The sequence below is a fragment of the Ornithodoros turicata genome, unplaced genomic scaffold (assembly GCF_037126465.1).
Source record: "Ornithodoros turicata isolate Travis unplaced genomic scaffold, ASM3712646v1 Chromosome160, whole genome shotgun sequence".
In the NCBI taxonomy this organism is placed as follows: Eukaryota; Metazoa; Arthropoda; class Arachnida; order Ixodida; family Argasidae; genus Ornithodoros; species Ornithodoros turicata.
Genome location: NW_026999321.1, coordinates 261851 through 279476, shown reverse-complemented (window position 1 = coordinate 279476; position 17626 = coordinate 261851). Strand labels below are relative to the sequence as shown.

At 45.3% G+C, this 17626-nt stretch overlaps 1 long non-coding RNA gene across 1 annotated transcript; it reads right to left on the bottom strand.

Annotated features, from left to right (window-relative positions):
* Positions 1 to 1274: 1274 nt before the first annotated feature.
* Positions 1275 to 16129, bottom strand: LOC135372697 (uncharacterized). The gene is made up of 3 exons (XR_010416071.1): positions 15984 to 16129; positions 11569 to 11617; positions 1275 to 1435 (listed from the first exon to the last, which is right to left on the bottom strand). It is a non-coding gene; the product is annotated as an uncharacterized LOC135372697 (long non-coding RNA).
* Positions 16130 to 17626: the final 1497 nt, after the last annotated feature.

Genomic DNA, 17626 nt, shown 5'->3' with positions numbered 1-17626 from the left:
AAAAAGGAATTAGGAAATAAATGATAAACTAACAAAGGATAAAAGGTGAGGTAGATTAAAGAAAAAGATAACAACAAAAACGACTAACAAACGGTGAAAGAATGATGAGATGGATCACAGAAGATGACTTTCCCAAGCAGCACAATGTACTGAAAGTCGAGTGCAATAGGGGTGGACGGGTACGTGGAAGGCCTTGAAAAGAATTCTGAAACTAAAGAACATTGATAAGACACATACCGTCCACCCCTATTGCACTTGACTTTCAGTACATTGTGCCGCTTGGGTTAAAAGGAAAGCATGAGGTTAATGCGTTGAGGGTGAGAGCGGGGCTCTGAAAAGTGAGATTGCACGACTGGAGTTCACAGGCTGTTCGTAAGACCCGAATCACTAAAAAAACCGGGGAATGGAACCCATTCTTCTATAACACCAAATTCGGACTAGATTTTATTTTCATTCGAGAACGTCAAAGCAATTTGAGAAGGGCTGAGGGTTGGGCTCGTTGTTAATGAGACATCTGAGCTGTGTGCCCAGAACGATGACACGTGTGCTATGAATGTGTTTTTCTTTTCTTTTCTTTTTTTTGAAGTTTTCTTCAATAAACGTGGTAGGAAGTTAGCGCCCGTCTTGTCTGTTTCTTCGTTCTTCGTCCGTGTTTTTTGCGCTCTCAGCTCAGATATCAATAAAGTAATATGTGTGTATTTGAACTCTTTCCACTCACGACAGGTACGTGTCCGGACACAGCCTACTCAGATTTTTTTTTCTTCTTCTTCTTTTAACGGTGTACCCTGAAATGGTGAAGTGCACGTCACTGCTTAGTCAGTGTTCGCACGTGAACTGTTTTGCACTTGCAGAACTAAGACAACAGTAGGAAGGAGTTGCCTCAGGACAGAAGCCGCCGATATTTCGAACAGGGACTGTTCTTCTCGAACAGTCTCGAAGAACAGTCTCTGTTCGAAATATCGGCGGCTTCTGTCCTGAGGCAACTCCTTCCTACATTGTACCGGTTCGCTGGATTTCTACCCATCTACGTAAAACAACAGTAGTTTTGTGGTTGGCCAGACAGTCTTTTGACTAAAGTTTCTCTCTGTCAAGGCTTCCACCGCACCTTGGAATACTTGCACGACACATATGAACGTCTTGTGGAGTTGGGCGAAGGCTATTCCTTCGTATTTGCAACAAGTTGAGACGACGCTCTTTGTTCGCATCGCAATAACAACAACAACAATAAATGAAGAAGCGACGGCGCGTATTACGAGAATATAAGACACCAGAAAGGATGTTTCGGCAACATTTATTGCAGTCGGCTCCATGTTCGTCCGCCTTCTCAGCCGTGGTGACTTTTTTGGCAGTAATAGTGATAGCCAGAACCGCAGAAAGACTTGGAACACATACAGTCGTGGCTGCAACGGAGGTTTTTCGGGTCTCCTTGATTACACTAGAGGAGAAAAGAAAGTGTTTTCAATTAGAAACGTTGCCAATATCGTAATTCGCAAATACGTTTTTACGTAACCAATGTCTAGGGTTCCGAGTTTTCGGAGTTTTCATTTTGGAAAATTCGGAGAGTGTTTATCGGAGTTTCTCGGAGGATTAAAAAGTCTGAAAAATGAACGGCGCCGATTTCGGCGTATTGCACAGCAGTCATCGCAGGGACAATGCGAGGAAATATTTGCGAAAGTGACTGGGACCACAGGATGTCACGCACGGATATTTTAAGACCCAGAGTTATTGAAGTACAAACGAGCGTATTTGCACATATTGTGAATGGTGCCCAGACTCAAAATGAGTAGCAGCTGTGACGAATACATAACTGTTCTGTGTCAAACTAGCCCAGAACCCGGGGTCAAGTAGTCACTAGGGTCGAGGATACATAGAACATATGGGACAAGCGAGCGTGTTTAGTATCCTCCTTTTGGGCCATTCATGCGTCCAGCAACCCTGAACCGACCACTGACCAACCTGAGCTACCACTTCTGACCTCTTCTTTTCTTACTTGTGAATCAGTTTGAAGTCGAAAACGAGGTTTGGAAGAAGGGGGACAAAGGAAGATGGAAACGGGAAAAACCTTATGGCCGCCCCGTGGGCGATGGAAAAATCGGAGTTTAGCGATAAATCCGATGTTTTGCAAAAAACATCGGAGGGGTTTATCAGATAAATCCGAGTAGTTGGAAGCCTACCAATGTCGAGTGCCAGAGATAAGAGGGGGGGGGGGATTTAGACGCGAATTTTGTAAATCAACTCGTTCAACAGCTCCCGAGCAGCACAGCCCGCCAGGAGGCGAGCACACGCTGCGCGCTATACCCTACAAAAGCTGGCGCGTGTCTCCGTCAAGAACATCGTCGTTTTGCAATACCGGGAAGACTATAATGTCCGATCTCGGTTTGCCAGATCGCACGCTTCCGGTGTCCCTACCGCCTTGCCCAACAACCTCTCCCTTTAAAAAAACATACAGTCGACCCGCATTTATCCGGACTTCATTTATCCGGATCCCGCGCCATCCGGACAAAAAAGCGTGGAGACGGATTTCTCTCCTATGTATTTCGCCCCCGTTTATCCGGACTGCAGCGTCCGGGCTCAGACGAGAATTCCAGGGAACAGAAGTGATTAATACCCAATAGCCGGGGGGGGGGGGGGGGGGGAATATGTTTAATAGAGTGAAAGAAAAAAACGGCAATGTCAGCCAGGCTATTGCCAGCTTGCTATTCCAAAAAAAGAAACTGAAAAATAAACAAAAAGAAAGAAAAAGAAACGAACTGAAAAATAAACAAACAGAAACAAGAAGAAAGGAACTGAGAATAAACAAAAGAAATAAAGGAAAGGAAAACAGGCACGCAGTGCAGCTGGCTTCAGTTATCCGGTCATTGTCCAGGAATGACCTTTGGACCACACCTAGTCAAGCGAGGTCCAGGACCCTGGTCGTGGCCTCCTTTTAACTGACACAAAGACGGTGCTGCTAGGAAGAATTTTCTCCCCTTCAGACTTTGCACGTTACACAAAAGAGAGTGGTAGAGATTAAACAAATTAGCAACCGCAGTCGCCCCTCGTACCTAGACTAAAACAGTAACCGTGAAATTCCATGGGCTTGTATAGGAACATTTGCAAATTAATGTAATGTTTTGTTTACCACCAGAAATTCGCTGACTTCGAGGATGCCAATGGCGGTCTTCGAGCTGTCTTGAGAATCTCGATCCCTTTTAATACCCTTGTCACACAGGGAGTCTTCAATGATCATTGAAACCAATCGTCATTGAAAATGCGCGTAGCGCCACCTAGCGTGTAACGTGTCAACCTGTCGGGGAACACTGAATCCAATACTCTTTGGGAAGTTGACACGTTACACGCTTGGTGTCACTACACACATTTTCAATAGTCATTGGTTTCAATGATCATTGAAGACTGCCCGTGTGACGGTACACGGTTTGCTGTCTAATACCCCTGTCACACGGACACTTTCAATCCGCATTGAACCAATGCTCATCGAGCTCAATGCGGATCCGGCGCTGCTACACGGACACGTTCGAGTAGGATCCAACTCCGATCCTGCTTAACCCGATCCAGTTTGTTAAACGGGATTGAGATTCTAGAGAGTGATTAGTGAACACGGCGATCACAACGAAATCATAACAAAAACGGCGCTGTGCTGTACAATCTTATATTTAACAGCTGGATTTCATGGATATAAACATTTTTGCCTCTTATATTCCAACTATTCATGTAGATTTGTTTAAAAATCATACCGACAACAGAATGTGTCCCAGCAGGTGGTTCTGCCGGCAGCGGTACAACGACGGAAGCAGACGACAATTCCCGACGTGCCTTACGCTCCCTAGGTGGCGCTTATCAAATTTGCACCAACCACCAACAATCCACTACTTTTGCAGATTGCATGAGGTATCCATTTCAATCCAATTCAATCCACTTGCCACCCAAAATGATGCTGCCCATGTTGGATATAGGGAGAAATAGTGAGGATAGGTTGATTGATAGCGTTCCATATTTCAAGACTTCATTGGTCGGAAAGCTGAAAAAGTGGGTGGAGCTTCAGGTATTGGCATGACCAGACTCCCTTTTAATATACGGCTCTGCTGCCTCGGGGCTGTTAGCGCCGCCTGTCGACAAGCCAACATTTCAATACGCATTGAGATGGGCCGTGTAGCAGCACCGCGCACCGAACGCTCTTGAGAAACTCGATGCGGATCGGATTCAATCCGCATTGAAAGCGCCGTGTGACATGGGTATAGTACCCCTGTCACACGAGCATTTTCGATCCTGCTCGACCGAACCTGCTTGAACCCAATGCAGATCAGATGATGCTACACGGCCGCTTTCAAGCAGGATCGAACTTTGATCCTGCTTGACTCAAGACAGTTCCCATAACAGGATTGAGAATTTCAAGACGGCTCGACGGCCGCCATTTGCATCCTCGACCCCGGTGAACTGTCATAACTTAAGACGGACATGCGCACGAAGCTACAAATGATGCTTACATCGGTATACGATAAATTACCACTAATATCGCTGTTATATAGGAAACGCGAAATTAATGAGTTCCGTTTATTCATTTGCACAGGTCAACCATTCAATGCGCATTGAAAGTGGCCCTGTAGCAGCGTCAAAACTCGAGCGTGCTCGGGAAGTTCGATGCAGATCGGATTCGAGAAGGATCGAAATGCCCGTGTGACAGGGGTATAAAACTTCTTTCACCCGATATACGTGGCCGGGCTTGAAAAGCTTCTCTTCTTAGCATATTGATACGGGCATCACAGCGTGGCGATGGCAATGATTTAAAGGGTCTCTGACCAGAAGCTGGAGAGCCTTTTCCGCAGTGGCTACCGATAGAATACACAAAAGCAACTTCATATACGAAAATTCATGCCTCAACACCTCGTAGTTTTCGTAAACTCGAATTTTGAACATCGCGGTTCACGCCGACGCTGGCACACCTAGCGTCAAACCAAGAAAACGTACGCATATATAGAAAACTCATCTGGTCATCCCACCGGGATGACGTCAATCGCCCATGTAATCAGCGCGCAGAATGCCGTACACGTGATCGAGCACTACAACAACAACTTTCAGCAAGAACCAACATTTTTACGCCGATATACTGTTGTCACAATGTCTGGATATAAAAAGTATGTATATACTTCGAAATCTACGACCTGTTTTATAACTGCGATAATCCAATTAGCGACTTCCGTGGAAAGAGGAGCTACGAGGCTACGAGCTACGACGACTTTCGGGATCCAGCGCGCTATTTCACTGCGTTAGCGTAGTGTGTGTATTTCCAAGTGTGTGTATTTCTTTAGTTATATCTTTTGGAACAACGACCAATTTATCGAGGTACACCCTTACTTCATTTGACGTGCCTCGGTTGTGTCGTCAAAGCGCGATTATTCGGCGGGCATTCAGTTCAGTACGATACTGCGCAGGGATATACAAGGCAGGGATCAGGTACAAGTTTTCTTCTATCTGTTTTCCTTATAATATGCAGCATACTGCATATAGTAAAGAAGGTTAAGTTCTGGATTCTAAACCAACGCAGTTGAAATCCTTAGTTTACCCCAAGCTGTACTATTGTTGTCTAATCTGGGGAAACACCACAGAGGGCAACGATAAAATTGCAGTGCACAAAAAAAGAAAGAAAGAATGCCTGGTATACGACAACCATATCTACAGGTTGTCTACAGGTGCAATGTGCTGGACCCTCGTTGCAAAGAGGCCCACCAGGGGTGCCACTACAATCCATCCATCCAGCCCCTCAGCTCCTTCAACACATGCAAAATACAGTAGACAAAGCGTTCACTTGGAAATCAGACATTTACACAAAATTGCCTTGCAAATTCAGGATCTCTTAGCGCCATCCCAAACACTTGCCATTACGGTATGAAATCTATCACTGTACCACCTTACAAGGTTCCACTGCTACGGACCAACTACAAAAATCAGCAGAAACTGTTCCTCTTCCGAACAAATTTTTTCAGCTGATTGGAAATGGCCTTCCTGTGTCCAGTTTCAAAACAGAGTTACACAAACTTGTTGAAGTGTTATTAGAGACAGTCCACTCTGTTATGTATTTTGTGTGTGTGTGTGTGTGTGTGTGTGTGTAAATGTGGACAGCTCGGTGCAATTGTGTATTTTATTTATGTGGTTGTGATTTGCTGTATGCTCGTAGTGGTAATATCACAGTTATCGCATTTATATGGCTTTTTATAACAATGTTAGGGTGATGACTTCATGGAAGTGGAAGGAACAGGAGAGGAAGACATCTGGCAATGGTCATGACAGTTGTCCGTCAGGTACGAGACCAATTTCTTTTATAAATGTGGCATATAGAGTGAAGTTGTAGTAACAACTTCACTCTATATGCCACATTATATCTCAATACAACTTAGACTTGCCTGTTGCACATGAGATGTGTGACTTTACTTACACACACAAGCTTCTGCAGGTTCGATGCACGTATATTTTGAAACATGAAAGACAGAGTGCTAAAAATATATCTGAGGTGAAAAATTGAGAAGTTCACTGCAGTAATTCTATCGATTTATTTTCAGCATTTTGGGAAAAATATAGTGGTGGCAAGATTACCTGTGTTGTTGTGCCAGACCATCTGCTATTGGAATTCGTTGTCCCAGTTATTATATATAATAGCTGTTTGAGGCTATTACATATCTATTATGCAAGTTTTGTGCCTGTGAGTTCCTGTAAATGTGCTCTGCGGTAATCATACTGGACAGAGAGCTATGCCTGTATAATAACAGTGACTAATGTTCTCCTGCCCATAAACCTATTCCTAGGGTACATCTGCACCCTTGGAAGTCACTGTAGAGGCGTGTTCGCTTAGCTCAGTTGGTAAGGGCCCTGGATCGGTAATACAGAAGATGTGGGTTCAAGTCCTACTACTGGCTAACCTTTCCAGTGACTGCCTTCTTTCATCATTCATTTCTTAGGCATTTGGTGCTTTGTATGTATTTGCCTTTTCTATGTGTTCCAGTCTCAGAACATCAACTGCCATGTTCAAAAGAACTGGAATATGCCTCTGCAATCTGGAACCCATCCCAACATCTCTTAATCGACAAAGTAGAATTAGTACAGAACCGCACGGTTTGTTGCTCATGATTATCATCCTTTTTCCAGCGTCTCAGCCATTAAAGCCAAACTCTTTCTTACTCCTTTGATTACCAGATGAAAGGTATCAGGCCTGGCATTCTTTTATAAGTTATATTCAGACATGTACAAGATACTCAAAAATGTATTTAAGATAAGATAATAAATACTAACGTTAGAATATAATTAAGATAGAGTATAAATACATGAAAATTAAAGTAATTAAGATAGAGTACAAAATACTTCAAAAAGTATTTGAAATACAATTAAGATACTGTTTATCCTTGAACGGAAAAGTCACCAGTCACTGGTCAATGCGGCTAGTCGCCGCTATGTGGCATGGATCATCTAAACCCCGCGCACTAAGCAAGCCGCCGCTGTGTGATAGGAGTCATCTAAACATAAGTCCCAAAAAGATGACAAAGAGATACCACATAACTCCACTAAGTATATATGACCCAGAACAAAGCAAACTTCTAGCAGGTGCCTGCTCGGCGAGGTCAGAATTCGGAGTCACCACGTCAGGGCACACGTATTAGAACCCTCACTCGCCAAGGATTAGTACACACGGGGCAAGACCTCTAAATGGAGACTACCAAGAAGGGCCAATGTCCGGGTCAAGTCCGAGGGACTCAGGGAATTTCCACTGAACGAGGAAGATAATGGAAAGACGAGACACAGAAAGTTTGACAGGGAGATCCAAAATATGTAATTAGAGTATTGATTAGAAAATACCATAAAATGTATTTTAAATAGAGTACAAATACACTAAACAAAAAGTATTGAGTAGAGTACCAAAATACCACAAATTGCATTTAAAATACAGTATTTTAAATACAATACTCCAAATACGTACAAGTATGGTTATATTACAGTCACACTCCTCCCCACCCCACTTACTGTCAATCCCCTCACAAGTTACTTCCAAGACTTGATGACTCGCACAAAGTACTTGCTCCACCTACACAAACAAAAAATTCCTCTACTCTCCGCACCAGCTGATGGTGTCAAATTGGAATGACCTTCCTGCCCACATAGCATCAGAACAAAATGTATCGTCATTTATTTCCAAGTGCTATGATCGTTTTCAGATCGAATGAATTTCTTCGTGGTGAGTGAACGAATTTTGTGTACATCATTTTGGTATTTGTCTTTTTTGGATAAAAAATCTCCCGCATTTATGTAAATTCCTTCACAAGGATCTTTAAGTATACAAATGAAATGAAGAACTTCGTGATACTTTCATAATTGGAGCATTTTTAATGCATATTTTAAAACAGTGCATGGCTGCTAAAAATGTGTCAGACACCGTTACAAAGGCTGCCGTCTGTATCAGGGGAATCATGATTTTTCCCAGAAGCCCAATAATGTATAACGCTGCATCACATATGCTATTTTGGAGCAATCTCTGCAGACATATTATGAAGATATTATCTGAGTGCCACAATAAACTATATGAACCACATTCCATGTTACATCATCTTTGACTAAAACATGCCTATTTGAGTATTCGAGCAGCCCAAGATACAAAGCTTGGTTCCTCAAGGTCTACATCCTACTAGAACTGGGTGTGCACTTTGCACACAAAAGGAAGATTGAGAATGAAAAATGGCTAGGAAGCAAGCGAACTGGGGTTTTACATCATGCATGGAAGATTGAGGTTTTCGATAGTCAACTTGTGTAGTGAGCACTTCTGGAGGACTGAGAGCAGGGACCGAGGTCACACACAGGGTAACCTGCATAACAGTCTGATTTACTTCCACATAACGATCATTAAAATACTTGAGGTGCCTAAACAATACTATTTGGGTGCTATCAGACAGTAAGAGTTCGAACAACACTTACGACATTGACTGAATGGGTGGACAGAAGGATGCGTCAGAACAGGATTGGATTTGTGTCTGTGGTGGAATTGAGAGCCCAATGTAATTCTTACCAGGCGGAGCAGGCTGATGAGATGGTGCTTTGTGTCAGGGGTCAGCACAGTGGTTTATCCAGAATCCCAAGCATGGAGGAGTGTTGAGTTCGGGGGGAGGGGGGGTCATTATTATAGTTGCATCATTAGTCTACAGCTGAAATTGCAAGGGCACCCCCTGTAGGGGGTACTCCCACCTAGTATATTAGGTATTTAAAGCATGTAGTAGTTACTATGGGAAAGGCTTTGCGTATTCTGTTCACCGCGCAGACTGGTATAACGATTCTCTTGTTTTTTTCAAGTTTGTGCAACATCCATCTCAAGAACTGTTGGTATGTAGTGTACGTATCTATTTCCTGTATGAGACACGCAAGCTTTGAACAAAGCTAAAGCTAGTAGGACGCCGAGTATTAATTCATCTGCACTCTTTAAGCTAAAGCTAGTAGGACGCCGAGTATTAATTCAGCTGCACTCTTTCTGAATAAGTGACGAACAATAACGAAAAGTTCAGAAAAACTATTTTGTATTGAAACCAACCAGCATGATTGTGCATGAGACACGTACGCTTCTTACTTGTGAATATGAGCGCTAGGTTCGTGCTGCCCTCGAAGTTCTAAATATGCTACTTTAAGAGCAGCTCCTTGCAACATAAGCACTCGACTTCTTTCGGCATTATTATGCAATGAACCACTCCGGCCCCTTTACACGGCGCCGTCAAACATGAAATTTACACAAACTGTTCATGTGCTTCATCGTGATGGATGCTGAAAGCTCATCTAACAGTCTGTCGTTGGAACTTCCTCTTCATGCTGAACTCGATTCGCGGCTCAACATTTTAAAAGCAAGGCCTCCAAACTCTGCTGCACGTAGCAGGTGCCTCTCAGCTGCTGAAAGGTAGCTGAAAAGCTGACTTGTCGACTCCGCTGTGCTTCCGCGTCCATATTGAAAAAGCACCCAGCAATACGGAAGTTGCGGAAACCACCCGAACTTCCGGTGTGGGCTTTCCACCAATAAACGTCGCGGGCGTTTGACGTCATACACATGGGAAAACGAGTGCATAATAGCTAGAGTTTTGCGCTGATCGCACGAGTTGAGGGCAGATATCGAAACCGCTTTTCGGCTCCTTGTTTGGAATAGTTGGCGGCTCCGCAGAGACGAAACGTTTCAGTTGTAACTTGGAGGCACCATGTAGGTTCGTTATCCATACAAACAAATAGCGTCCTCGATAAACTTGCTCCGGAATTGCCCCGAAACCACCGCGGTGCGTGGCGCTCTACACTGGCGGTGCCCTGGGCGGAGGCATTATCGAGCATGAAACTGCACCGCACTGGTGGATCTGGTGGATACTAGCGTGCGCCACCTAGAGATGTGTGCTCGCTGTGGCTCGTAGGCTGCGCGACCAGTAGCGAGCGGGACCTGGCGAGCGCCACCGATCGAATGCCATGCTGACGATGGCTGTCTGCTGCTACTTGCCCGGCTACACCTGGCTACTTGCCGCTTCCGCCTTCCTCCGTGCTTCCTGCGATCACGATGCTTCTTGGGATTGCACTCTGGCGCTCGGCCGATTTTCTCGGTGTGGGTTCGGGGCAACTCAGTGCTGCACTGAAAGGGTGCACTCCTTTAATCGAGGACGTTCAGTGCGCACCAGTGCAGTTTATCGAGGATGGCAAGCCGCACCAGGTCGCACCGGTGCAGTTTATCGAGGACGCTAATAGACATTGACCAGGTTCTGGTCAGAGACCCTTTAATGGACAGAATGAGAATGCGCGTAACATGAGTCGTCGTCGTCGTAACAATATTATACTGCTTGAGAAATAACTCGCGATGTCTCGCAACTTTTGAAAAGCACAATGCAAGACGATGTCAGCCATCGCAAACACCCAACGCATTCCCCCTACCTCCACGATCCTCACTCTACAGCAGGATATGCGCGCGCTTTCCGCAAGAGGCGCTGTAGTGGCGCGTCCATGGCGAAACGCAGGTCACCTGTATGCAGCATTAATTCTTTGAAGAGAGACCCCTCCAAAGCGGTGGAACCTCAACATCGGGGCGCTGGAGAGGTTGGCGACAGTAGCACTTGTACCAGAGTTATACCCCGCGGCGTAACGTTGTGGAAGTCCGTGATTAGCGACGCCAAATATCATTCGGGGATAAGTCGGGAAAATGCAGGTTTCTGATACGTCTGCCCCGTTTCATGCGACATTGGCTGACACATTAGAGAGAACTGCGATGATTTTGTTATTTCATCTGCTCTTCAAATAATGAAAGCGCTCCGGTCACACAAAGTACATATTTAGGTAGTGTGAGACATCTGCTTTGTCTGTGTGACTTTTTCTCTACTACATGCTGCCATCACAATCACATTGGTGCCCCTTTAACGTGTAATCGAGAGGCCGCTGTGTGTCCCAAAGTCAATTTGCAAATTTGATTTGTGCAAAAAGTATGTATTGTCATTCTGGAAAACTACATGCACTGGACGGCATTCAAAGCGCTGTTGCTTAGATAAAAGCATTTAGAACGCACACTTTTTCCGACTATTTACTTACCCCTTGGTCAATGCAATCATCAAGAGGTGAGAAGTGGCAGTCACAGCACCTGTAGAAGGAATTATAAGGTAACATATATATATATATATAAAAAGTAAAAAAATAGCCGAAGCTCTATAGCTGCACGTTGAGCATATGTTTACAATTTGATCGTGCACTCCCAGCCAAGGACAGCTGTTTCGCTCTACTTGGAGCTCGTCAGCCTGGCGTAGGGAAGTGACGCGATCTTGGGTCGGCACAACAGTGCGTCTCGGCGAGACGTCAATGTTCCACGGTGACGACGCCACCTGTGGAGGCCGCAGTGCAAGCTAGCAAGTAGTATATATATATATATTTAGCATTCCACTATTTTTACATTTTACACTACTTTTACACTACTACACTATTTTACACTACTTTTAGCATTCCAAGTATCTTAAATGTAAATAAATTATCCCTTTTTTTTTCTTACTTCCCGTACCTTCGTAGTCTGTGTTTCAATTTTCATTTCAGCTACATATATTCGCGGTCTTCCGAACCCCATTCACCAAGTATATATATATATATATATAATAAATAAGAACGTTTATATCCTTATTAGTTTATAACGTTTATTAGTTTATTTTTACGTTTAGTTACGTTTTTTTAGTTTATAATAACGTTTATATCTTTATTATTATTATTATTATTATTATTATTATTATTATAGTTTCGATAAACGTGGGTTCATTGGTGCACAACCCTTCGACAAACAGGGTGTTTGCTCTAACGTGTCCAGAAATTTTATTTAACGCGAGCGATAAAAGAGAAACCAGCGCTACTTTTCAGCCACATGACTAACAAGCAGGTGCCACTATTGAGGCAGTACCTGTTTCTTACTCAAGAAGCAGATAAGTTCCACTTGCTTTTCTTTTATCGCTCGCTTTAAATATAATTTCTGGACACGTTAGAGCATAGCCAAACGTGCGTAAACGCGTGCCAAAAGCGTAACGTTACACGTTAGACGTTAGTAACGTTACACGTTAGAGCACGTTAGAGCAAAAAAAAAAAAGGGAAAAATAGCCGGAGACCTTTGGCTGCCCGTATAGCATATGTTTGTAAATCGAACGTCGCCATGCCAGTACTGGACAGCTGTTTCGGCCTTCTTGGGCCTCAGCAGCAGCACGCAGGCAGGCAACGTTTGGGCAGATGGCGTCAGAAGGTCACGTAACACGTGATTCCTCCCGTCAGAGTGAGCCAACTCACCACTGAAAGCCCAGTGCAAAGCCAGTGAAGTATACAAGGTAAAAAAATAGCCGGAGGCCTTTGGCTGCCCGTATAGCATATGTTTGTAAGTCAAACGTCGCCATGCCAGTACTGGACAGCTGTTTCGACCTTCTTGGGTCTCATCAGCAGCACGCAGGCAGGCAACGTTTGAGCGGATGGCGTCAGAAGGTCACGTAACACGTGATTCCTCCCGTCAGAGTGAGCCAACTCACCACTGAAAGCCCAGTGCAAAGCCAGTGAAGTATACAAGGTAAAAAAATAGCCGGAGGCCTTTGGCTGCCCGTATAGCATATGTTTGTAAGTCAAACGTCGCCATGCCAGTACTGGACAGCTGTTTCGACCTTCTTGGGTCTCATCAGCAGCACGCAGGCAGGCAACGTTTGAGCGGATGGCGTCAGAAGGTCACGTAACACGTGATTCCTCCCGTCAGAGTGAGCCAACTCACCACTGAAAGCCCAGTGCAAAGCCAGTGAAGTATACAAGGTAAAAAAATAGCCGGAGGCCTTTGGCTGCCTGTATAGCATATGTTTGTAAGTCAAACGTCGCTATGCCAGTACTGGACAGCTGTTTCGACCTTCTTGGGTCTCATCAGCAGCACGCAGGCAGGCAACGTTTGAGCGGATGGCGTCAGAAGGTCACGTAACACGTGATTCCTCCCGTCAGAGTGAGCCAACTCACCACTGAAAGCCCAGTGCAAAGCCAGTGAAGTATACAAGGTAAAAAAATAGCCGGAGGCCTTTGGCTGCCCGTATAGCATATGTTTGTAAGTCAAACGTCGCCATGCCAGTACTGGACAGCTGTTTCGACCTTCTTGGGTCTCATCAGCAGCACGCAGGCAGGCAACGTTTGAGCGGATGGCGTCAGAAGGTCACGTAACACGTGATTCCTCCCGTCAGAGTGAGCCAACTCACCACTGAAAGCCCAGTGCAAAGCCAGTGAAGTATACAAGGTAAAAAAATAGCCGGAGGCCTTTGGCTGCCCGTATAGCATATGTTTGTAAGTCAAACGTCGCCATGCCAGTACTGGACAGCTGTTTCGACCTTCTTGGGTCTCATCAGCAGCACGCAGGCAGGCAACGTTTGAGCGGATGGCGTCAGAAGGTCACGTAACACGTGATTCCTCCCGTCAGAGTGAGCCAACTCACCACTGAAAGCCCAGTGCAAAGCCAGTGAAGTATACAAGGTAAAAAAATAGCCGGAGGCCTTTGGCTGCCCGTATAGCATATGTTTGTAAGTCAAACGTCGCCATGCCAGTACTGGACAGCTGTTTCGACCTTCTTGGGTCTCATCAGCAGCACGCAGGCAGGCAACGTTTGAGCGGATGGCGTCAGAAGGTCACGTAACACGTGATTCCTCCCGTCAGAGTGAGCCAACTCACCACTGAAAGCCCAGTGCAAAGCCAGTGAAGTATACAAGGTAAAAAAATAGCCGGAGGCCTTTGGCTGCCCGTATAGCATATGTTTGTAAGTCAAACGTCGCCATGCCAGTACTGGACAGCTGTTTCGACCTTCTTGGGTCTCATCAGCAGCACGCAGGCAGGCAACGTTTGAGCGGATGGCGTCAGAAGGTCACGTAACACGTGATTCCTCCCGTCAGAGTGAGCCAACTCACCACTGAAAGCCCAGTGCAAAGCCAGTGAAGTATACAAGGTAAAAAAATAGCCGGAGGCCTTTGGCTGCCCGTATAGCATATGTTTGTAAGTCAAACGTCGCCATGCCAGTACTGGACAGCTGTTTCGACCTTCTTGGGTCTCATCAGCAGCACGCAGGCAGGCAACGTTTGAGCGGATGGCGTCAGAAGGTCACGTAACACGTGATTCCTCCCGTCAGAGTGAGCCAACTCACCACTGAAAGCCCAGTGCAAAGCCAGTGAAGTATACAAGGTAAAAAAATAGCCGGAGGCCTTTGGCTGCCCGTATAGCATATGTTTGTAAGTCAAACGTCGCCATGCCAGTACTGGACAGCTGTTTCGACCTTCTTGGGTCTCATCAGCAGCACGCAGGCAGGCAACGTTTGAGCGGATGGCGTCAGAAGGTCACGTAACACGTGATTCCTCCCGTCAGAGTGAGCCAACTCACCACTGAAAGCCCAGTGCAAAGCCAGTGAAGTACACAAGGGAAAAAATAGCTCCCGATATTGTTTATAGACGACCGTGAAACTTATTACGCGACGTGCTGGTGAACTCAAAAGTCACGAGGGAACAAAAATAATTCCTTGGCTGTAGTTTATCAATTTCTTTACGTAAACGAAAAGAAAAAAAACTAAATATCTACAGCGGAAAGCGTGGAAGGGGGGAGGGGTATAGACGGTAGGGAGTCTGGAGCAGGTACCGGGAATCCTGATCGGGTCTTCCCAGTGTTGCCAAACGTGAACGTTGTCGGGAGGCAGTCCGCGCGGCTGCCATCGGATTGTTGCTCGGGGAATAACACTAGCAATTGCGTGGCTATTTTCGAGTTAAAGGGGCAATAAACAGGTATACAAGGTGCACGTTTTTTTAATGGGTTGTGATACGTTGCTGACGGTGAATGTCTTCCAAAAATTGTTGTCGCGAAAAACTAAATAATGGCTCGAAACCGACCGAATATTCGCTGCAGTCTTTCGCGCCCATGCCCCGCCTTGCGATGCCCAGGCGACAATAGCGACACGTCATTTTGACGTCGCGTACGATCGACCATTCAAAATGCCGGACGCTTGTACATTGATTTTGTTGTAACATCGGGAAGTTAGGTGAATTCTAAACGTCTTGCCGCTTATCAATCCCAAGGTAGCCAGATGAAACGGTACCAAGAGCCCGCAATGTTACATTTCATGTGCGCACTATGTTTTCAGTGTTGTATTGCTCCGCGACTTCACCAAGATGCTCCCACAACCGGTGGAGCCCGTCATTGGATGGGAGATCGAAATCTCCCCTACCTCCAGCGCCTGGAATGCGGTGTCGATATACGCTGGAACCTGGTGACGTGTCCTCGTTCCAAGGATGATGGAGAGGCTCACGGGGATTATGGGATTATGCTCTTTGAATGGCATTGTTTCGTGGTAAAGACGTTCGCTAGAAGTAAATGAATTTCACATTTTGACATCGTGAGACACGTTTTTTCAGGGAGCATAATAACTGGAGAATGTTCGTCGAGCTGTTTAGTGCCCCTTTAAAGAGTAGAAATTGCATTCTTACCGTGCGGTGCCGATCAGAGTCAGGACAATCATGGCGACGAGAACCAACTTCATCTTCGAATTAGGTTTAGTGCAATTCTTGCCTCTCCTTCGTGTAGGCCAGGTACTGGGCTCGTCTGAGACACGCTTTAAATATAATCTATCCTCAGCAAAGCGGCAGCTGGAACGCAAGTGGTTTCACCTGATCGAATCCAATACCGCAGAACTGTCAAGACATGACAACATGAAGTGTCTTTCAACTTAGAAAGGTCAACGTGTCATGGCTTCGACATTTCTCGGATGATTGATTCCAGATAAACGTCCCTTCGGGAAAAAAAATATATATATATGTTTTGTAACACTCCACACGGGGCGTTCAATAACGTCTAAGAGTAATTTAAAAAAAAAACGAAAGCTCTAGTACCCAGACATTTGGCGTGCAGGAAATATTGTTCCACTGACCCTTCGTTCATCGAGAAATCCTTGTCATCGAAGGTGATTCGTCAAATGTGGAAACAGCAACAAGTCAATGAGGCCAGGGTCCGGAGAATTGCTTGATGGTTGACAACTTGGAATCATCACCGAAAATGTTCTCTATGTTCTCTTAGAGCTTATGGGTTGGTACCAAACACCTGTGCACTGAAAAGGGGGAAAAAGCATGCATACATTGTGCTACTGGTTGGCAGAAGATAAAGTACTCGCAAATTGATATGGACACAGTATGGGGATGTCTTCCTTCTTTGTTTGTTTGTTTGTTTACTGCTACCACTCGTATGTTCATTCACAAAAACAGTGATCAATAAATCAATTTACAAGCTTTGCTGTTTGTAGAACGTATTTTACTGTGCAGTGACTGTCTGGTTACTCCAGAAGGGTATATGGCAGACCTTTATTGTGCATGAAAGGGACGCGGTTGTGATCTTGCAGTGTTCACCACCAAACCATCCAGTGTACCTCTGTCAAGATAGCAGGCATTCGATGCTGCCCACAAGCACCTGAGAGAAAAGTGAGATCTTCACCTCAGTGACAGCGAATAAACATACACATGGTCAGGCAGCACCTACTGCATTACACATCAAAAAGGCAAAAACCTTTGTATGCTTGAGAATGAATGTTTTCCCTTATGGCATGTACGTACAGCGCATGCTTGGAGGACTTTTCTGCAGTGCTTTCCTAATGGTCCCCAGGGCCACCTGGCAAAATCTTTGTAGGCAACGTGCCCAAAGTTCCTGCATGTACCATGGGCAGCGTAAAATTATGATATGTAACTTTAATGCTAACAAACTGAAGGCACATGCGAATAAACTGACTCGTTCACTTCGATGTTCCTGATAAGTGCGTAGTCGTCGCTTTCTCTCACCTAGCAGCAGGACACCTGGTGCACCTGAGTGCCCAACCACAGTATTTCAAAGTACCGATTTCTTGAAATGCAACCGCTGCGCTGCTTCAGTAACGTCTCATTTCGCGGCAACAAAGGCATTCCTCTCCTGTCGGCATTGCCACGTATTTGCTGAAAGGACACCTGAACTGAAGGAGCAGTACCACATTTCCGCTGTGAGGCTCTCAACATTTTCATTATACATGAAGCCTGTTTCCCACGCGGCCAGGTGATGGCGACGACGGCAATTCACCCTCCGTCGACGATCCTGCGGACGGCATCGTGTC